The sequence below is a fragment of the Mus caroli genome, chromosome 12 (assembly GCF_900094665.2).
Source record: "Mus caroli chromosome 12, CAROLI_EIJ_v1.1, whole genome shotgun sequence".
Lineage (NCBI taxonomy): Eukaryota > Metazoa > Chordata > Mammalia > Rodentia > Muridae > Mus > Mus caroli.
In genome coordinates, this window is record NC_034581.1 from 1,118,134 (window position 1) to 1,124,491 (window position 6,358).

General features: G+C 43.9%; 1 protein-coding gene across 6 annotated transcripts in view; it reads right to left on the minus strand.

The window, feature by feature from the left end:
• Positions 1–6,358, minus strand: part of Ncoa1 (nuclear receptor coactivator 1) — a 234,321-nt gene that overhangs the window by 84,190 nt on the left and 143,773 nt on the right. The gene's annotated exons all lie outside the window — the stretch shown is intronic.

Genomic DNA, 6,358 nt, shown 5'->3' on the forward strand with positions numbered 1-6,358 from the left:
AGAGTGGTTGTACAAGCTTGCAATTCCACCAACAATGGAGGAGTGTTCCTCTTTCTCCACATCCTCGCCAGCATCTGCTGTCACCTGAATTTTTATCTTAGCCATTCTGACTGGTGTGAGGTGGAATCTCAGGGTTGTTTTGATTTGTATTTCCTTGATGATTAAGGATGTTGAACATTTTTTCAGGTGCTTTTCAGCCATTCAGTATTCCTCAGTTGAGAATTCTTTGTTTAGCTCTGTACCCCATTTTTAAATAAGATTATTTGATTTTTCTGGAGTCTAGCTTCTTGAGTTCTTTGTATGTATTAGATATTAGTCCCTTATCAGATTTAAGATTGGTAAAGATCCTTTCCCAATCTGTTGGTGGCCTTTTTTGTCTTATTGACAGTGTGTTTTCCCTTACAGAAGGTTTGCAGTTTCATGAGGTCCCACTTGTGGATTCTCGATCTTACAACCAGCCATTGCTGTTCTGTTCAGGAATTTTTCCTCTCTGCCATATCTTCGAGGCTTTCCCCCACTTTCTCCTCTGATACTTCTGTATCTCCACTGATATTTATGTATCAGTGTCTCTGGTTTTATGTGGAATTCCTTGATCTACTTAGACTTGAGCTTTGTACAAGGAGATAAGAATGGATTGATTCGCATTCTTCTACATGATAACTCCAGTTGTGCCAGCACCATTTGTTGAAAATGCTGTGTTTTTTCCACTGGATGGTTTTAGCTTCCTTGTCAAAGATCAAGTGACCATAGGTGTGTGAATTCATTTCTGGGTCTTCAATTCTATTCCATTGGTCTACCTGTCTGTCACTGTACCAGTACCATGCAGTTTTTACAAGGAGGAGGAAGACCAAAGTATGGATACTTCATTCCTTCTTAGAATGGGGAACAAAATACCCATGGAAGGAGTTACAGAGACAAAATTCAGAGCTGAGATGGAAGGAAAGACCATCCAGAGACTGCCCCACCCGGGGATCCATCCCATAAACAACCACCAAACCCAGACACTATTGCATATGCCAGCAAGATTTTGCTAACAGACCCTGATATAGCTGTCTCTTGTGAGGCTATGCCAGTGCCTGGCAAATGCAGAAGTGGATGCTCACAGTGGATGGAACACACGGACCCCAATGAAGGAGCTAGAGAAAGTACCCAAGGAGCTAAAGGGGTCTGCAACCCTATAGGAGAAACAACAATATGAACTAACCAGTACCCCCAGAGCTTGTATCTCTAGTTACATATGTAACAGAGGGTGGCCATCAATGGGAGGAGAGGCCCCTTGGTCTTGTGAAGATCATATGCCCCAGTACAGGGGAATCCCAGGGCCAGGAAGCAGGAGTGGGTGGGCTGGGGAGCAGGGCGGGGGTGGGGGTGGGGGGAGGGGATAGGGGACTTTCAGGATAGCATTTGAAATGTAAATGAAGAAAATATCTAATTAAAAAAAACACAAAGGGAACAGGGGAGGGAAAGTGGAACAGGATCAGGCTGGGGTGTGGGTGGGCAACAAAGAAACCCAGAGGGCCAGGAGAATGAATGGAAATATGCAGCTTTTAGGGGGTAGGAGGTGGGGGACTCTCTAGAAAGTACCAGAGACCTGGGAGGTGAGAGACTCTCAGGACTCAACAATGGGTAGAGGGAACAGAAACAGACCACCTCCAGTGGGTAGTCAGGGCCCAAAGTGGAGAGAAAAGGTTACCAGCCCAGAGTCAAAATTTCTGACTCAGAATTTTTCCTGTCTGAAAGAACTGCAGGGACAAAAATGGAGAGGAAAGGACGGAAAAAATGAAGGAAAGGTAGTAACTGGCCCAACTTGGGATCCATCTTGAGTGAGGGGGGACCAAGGCCTGACACTATTACTGATGCTATGATGTGCTTACAGACAGGAGCCTGGCATGGCTGTCCTCTGAGAGGCCCTACCAGCAGCTGACGGAGACAGACACAGATACTTACACCCAACCATTGGACTGAAGTCGGGGACTCCTGTGGATGAATTAGGGGAAGGATTGAAGAAGCTGAAGGGGAGGGTGACCCCATAGGAAGACCAGCAGTAGCAACCAACCCAGACCCCAGGGAGCTCCTAGAGATTGAATCACTAACCAGATAGCACACATGGGCTGGTCCAAGGTCCCTTAGCACATAGCACATGTATAGCAAAGGACTGCCTGCCTGGTCTGGCCTCAGTGGGAGAAGATGAGACTTAAGGCCCCAGGGAAGGGGGAGGCTGGTGGGGGGTGGGTACTCTTTTGGTGGGGAGGAGGGATGGGATGAGGAACTGGGAGAGGGGAGACCAGCAAGGGGGGAATCAGCTAGAATGTAAATAAATAAAATAATTTTTTAAAAAAGAAACACCCTAAATGTCCTTCAGCTGATGAATGAATAATGAAAATGTGACACACACACACACACACACACACACACACACACACACGCATGCACACACACACATGCACGTGTGTGCACGCACACTGGAATACTACTCAGTTGTAAAGAAAAATGAAATCATCTAAAATTTCATATAAATGGATAAAACCAGATAATATATGCAGCGAGATAACTCAAACCTAGAAATACAAAGCCTGCATATTCTGTCTCATTGTGGATCCTAGCTCCAAACCCCAGATGTGAATATATAAGCTGGTGTAAGCACAGAGACCCAGAATAGGTCCATGGGAGCAGTGAAGCAGTTCTAGAGAGGGGGTGGGGATGGAAAAAGAGGGGAGGAGTCTTTAACTGGGGAGGGGAAGGAGAACCATACCAACAAAGAGGAAGGAGAGAGGTAAATTAACAGTGAAGATGTTTGAAATAGCCATAACCATGTTATTTTATATTTTCTTAAAATTGCATATGATTCATATAAGTGTGTGTGTGCGTGTGCACAGTTTAAATGAAGTTATTGCACTTGGCATGACAATGCCTCCTCCGAAGAATCATGTAACAAAACTCCTGGTATGAGGCATGAGAAAACTGCTTATGAGTCTTGGGCTAGGGGAGTCTAAGAGATTCTCAAAACACATAGGCCACTGTTGTTGTCTCCTAGAAGTTGAAGATAAAGTCCCTATTGCTGACACAAGACTCCCCACTTTAGATACAGGACCAGAGGATTAGAGCTGGATCTGTCCTGAAAGCCTCCTCCCAAAGGTGCTAGGTAAACTGCTAAGTGAGAGGTACAGTCAGTACCAGCAATCCTGGAAGATACAATAGTGGTACTTAGATCTTGCTGGTAACCAAAAGCTGTCCAATGGGACTTAGTTGGTCATCTCACTAGAAGGGAAATCATGTCTGGTACTGTACACCTAGCCAATCACCAATGTCTAGTGAAGTTGTGGCTCATGGAGGAGAACCATGGTTTAAAAGAACCTAAACCAGCATAATTCCTAACTGCAATCTAAATAATTATATATGGACATCCACAAATAAATGTAGTGCCTGCCCCCGTCAAAGAAGTTTCTTTTTGCAGGAGATGGAAACTACTAAAGAAAGCCACAACTGTTCAAATGAGAGAGTGACAAGCCTCAAACTTTATATAGCCTTGAACTTTCTTTCTTAATCTCCAAGGACTGAGACTACAGGCAGGCATCATCAGTGCTGAACTCTCTGACTGAAAACATAATCCTTTGGACGACAAACATCTTTCATCCTGGACCCTTTCCTTCCCAGCCCCTCGAAACTGCCCTTTGTCTGCCTCTGTAAGTGCCCAGTTTATACTGCACATAAGTGACCCAGAAAGCACTTGTCTTTCTGTTAATTGGGTCATACCATTTCTTATAGTTTCTTCCAGGCTCAACTATGTTGTTATAAGTAACATTCCTTATGTTTTTTAACGGTAGAATCGCATTCCACTGTGAATATATATTGTATTTTCTTTATTGACTTATCCATTAGTGGACACTTAATTTGAAATATGAATTAAAATGACATACTGTGATGGTTTGTATATTCTTGGACCAGGGAGTGGCACCATTTGGAGGTGTGGCCTTGTTGGTGTGACCTGGTTAGAATGGGTGTGTCACTGTGAGTGTGGGCATAAGATCCTCATCCTAGTTGCCTGGAAGTCAGCCTTCCACTAGCAGCCTTTGGATGAAGATGTAGAACTCTCAGCTCTGCCTGCGCCATGCCCGCCTGGATGCTGCCATGCTTTCACCTTGATGATAATGGACTGAACCTCTGAAACTGTAAGCTAGGCCCAATTAAATGTTGTTTTTTTATAAGACTTGCCTTGGTCATGGTGTCTGTTCACAGCAGTAAGACCCTAACTAAGACACATACCTGTCAGAATGGCTAGTATTGTAAAGACAAAAAATAAAGCTACAGGTGAGAATTCAGAGAAAAGGGAATCTTTGTACTTGCTGGTAAGAATATAAACTTGTAGACTCAGTATGGAACATAGCATAGAAGATCCACAAAAATAAAAAATCAAAAACCAGAAATCAGATAACCTAGCCATCTAGGCAACTGTATGCCTGAGTATATATAGTCACTGAAATTGAAATCAGTTCCTTGAAGAGGTATCATTGCAGCACTGCTCAAAATAGCCAGGACATATAATCAGCCTCAGTGTCCACCAGTGGATGAAGGGATGAAGTTATTGCTTGAAATGTTACATTTAGCTTAAAACTAAGTTTTAGATAACTAACATAAAGCATACAGCCAAGAATTGTTTAAACAGCATAATCACATTTTTAGTATTTATTGTAACATTTTTAAGTCTAACACCTTAACCATTCAGCTACTGTGACTCCACTAAGATTTTCTTTAGTAAGAAAAAGGAGAAAGATATTTGTATTCACACTGATTGCTGTGGCTGCTTCTCACTTAATCTAAAAATGCAAGAGAGACAGGCGTGCGATGCTATGCAAACCTCAAGCTGAACAAAACTCTGTAAACTGTTTTGAGGTTGATGGACACACAAAGGCACTTTCATATTCAACTAACTTATAAAGATCATAGTGGTTGTCAGTATATATTTATTTAACTTGCAGTTTATGTAAATATAAGAATTAAAAATTCACATTTAAAGAAAAAGTAGCTCTAAAATCTTTTTGGATATCCTTGGATTATAATTGAATCAGTGTTACATACCATTCAATGTTCCTAATTTTTGTTTTTTATTATAAATGAGACACATACTTATATACATTTTACAACATAAAAACATAAAGTCAATAATAGATGATGTGTTACAATCCCAATCTTTAAAAATGATACAACCTCATGGCTGAGCTACTGGGATCACTTGGAGGCTTCGGTCGGGAGCAGGTTCCTGCCTTTGACATGGACAGATGTAAAGAAAACTGTCTCCAGGCCTGTTAAGACCACGGTTCCCTTCGGCCTGAAATGTGTCTTGATAAGTGAGCAGATTCCTTCTCAGAACCTAGGATCTGCTAGCAGTGGCCAGGCCCAGAGGGTCCTGTGTCCTTTCAACTCCCAGCGTGTCCCTTCATAAGCCCAGAAACTTGTAGCAGGTCAGAAGCCAGCGCTAAAGCAGTTGCCAGCTGCCAGTGTTCCTTGACCTGTGACCTGGCTCAGTAACCCCCAGAAGAGGCCTGCAGCCTCCGGATATAATTCTGAAAAGAAGGAAGGCATCCATAACAGAAGACTGAAGACACACACACGCAAAAAAGGCAGTAGACTTTGGAAGATTTTGACATTGGCTGCCCACTAGGAAAAGGGAAGTTTGGAAATATCTATTTGGTGAGGGAGAGACAAAGCAAGTTTATCCTGGCTCTGAAGGTGCTGTTTAAAGCACAGCTGGAGAAGGCTAATGTGGACCCATCCCATGGGCAAGCACCAATGTCTGACACCATTAATGATACTCTGTTATGTTTGCAGACAGATGGGAGTCTAGCATAACTGTCCTCTGAGAGGTTCTACCCAGGAGCCAATGGAAAGAGATGCAGAGACCCACAGCCAAACATTAGATGGAGCTCTGGGAATCTTGTAGAAGAGCTGGAGGTTAGGATTGAGGGACCCAAAGAGGATAGTGACTCCACAGGAAGACCAACAGAGTCAACTAATCTGGACCCTTGGGGGCTCTCAGAGACTGAACTACCAACCAAAGAGTGAGCATGGGCTGGACGTAGGCCCCCACATCTGTGTAGATCCCCCAACAGCTGGAGCAGGGGCTATCCCTGAATCTGCTGCCTGCTTGTGGATTCCATTCTCTTAACTGATCCACCTTGTCTGGCCTCAGTGAGAGGATGCACCTAGTCATGCATTGAGTTGATGTGCTGGGGTGGACGGTGAGGTGGGAGAGTGTGTGTGCATGTGGGTGCTGTGAGAGGGAAGGAAGGAGCTGTGAGGGGGAGGGGTGCTGTGAGAGGGAAGGAAGGAGCTGTGAGGGGGAGGGGTGCTGTGAGAGGGA